Below are 1,407 nucleotides of genomic sequence, written 5' to 3'. Positions count from 1 at the left end.
GTAATAAAAAAGTCTGCCTTTAGCATTTTACTATTCTTAAGAACTATATTGTTTTTGTTTTTTAAAAAAAGACCTATCTATTGTTGCTCTTGTTGTTATGTTTTGTCAAGATGACTATGATTCATTACAAACTTATGCATGAGGAATCTGAATCTTGCCCTATCCTGTGCTATCCTCATCATCTCTGATATACTTGAGCCTATTGTTACAGTCACTGGGTCAATTTATCCTGTTAAGGAGTTTGACAACAGGAACTTGAGAGATTGGCAAAAACTTTCAGGGGACAGACATTTATCTTCACAGGAGAAGAATATTTTAGAGAACAAGAGTAAAAATGGTTTCTCCAGTCAAGTTGACTCTAACTTATAGCAATCCCATGTGTCACAGAGTGTAATTGTGCCCCTCAAGGTTTTTCAGTGGCTTGTTTTTCAGAAATAGATTACAAAGCCTTTTTTCCTAGAGGCTCCTCTGGCTGTGCATACAACCTTTCAGGTATCAAGTTAATTTTACCACCCAGGAATGCAACACATTTTCTTCAGTGTTGATTATATTTCAAGTGATAATGCATATATTTTTGAAGGGAGAAAAAAAAATAGAATCAAACCCAAGGCTGAACTTTCACAAGTAGCTATATAAAGCTCGTTCCCTCCTCCATGTTTAAAATGTATGGCTAATCGAATGTCATTTCAATATTACCTTGCTGACTCTCCAGGAAAGATAGGTAGGAACTCAAAACCTAACTTTGTTCATTTCCTTGAAAAATATGACAAATATATCACTTCAGCACTGGTGTCACAATAAGAAATCAGAAGGAACTGTCTTTTTGAACGTGTCCTAATGATTAAACTCAGCATCTTTTTTGTTGTTGTTGTTAATGTTGTTTTGAGGTAATAGGGACAGAGAGCTGGACCCAAAGGCTATTCAAATGCTCTGGTTTAATGACTACTTTAATTTAGTGCTAAAAATGTGTACAGTTACATTTAAGGAATCTAGATCTATATGGGGGGGAAACCCTCAAATTCATTGCTGCAGAGTTGGAACTGACTCATGGTTGACCCTTAAGTGGGGTTTGAGAGGCTGTGAATCGCATGTGAGGAGACTGCCCATCTTTCTGCTGTGGAGCTGCTGTAGGGTTCCAGCCCTCGGAGTGGCTCTGCCTCACTCCCTGCACATTTCACCACCAGTGCCCATGCAGTGGGCAGTGAGTAAGTCGTTGGTCACTTCTTGGACTGTTTCATGATAAGGGCAGATTGTTGTTTGTTGTTGTTATGTGCCATCGAGTCGCTTGTGACTCATAGCGACCCTATGTACAACAGCCCTACACCGTGCTCTATCCTGTGCCAATCTCATTGCCTCCGACACACCCATCCCAATTACCCCAGTCACTGAATCAATCCACCTCATAGA

This window comes from Elephantulus edwardii, unplaced genomic scaffold (assembly GCF_000299155.1).
Source record: "Elephantulus edwardii isolate Elephantulus edwardi_28Jun2011 unplaced genomic scaffold, EleEdw1.0 scaffold00432, whole genome shotgun sequence".
NCBI classification, from domain to species: Eukaryota; Metazoa; Chordata; class Mammalia; order Macroscelidea; family Macroscelididae; genus Elephantulus; species Elephantulus edwardii.
This window is presented reverse-complemented; position numbering follows the sequence as displayed.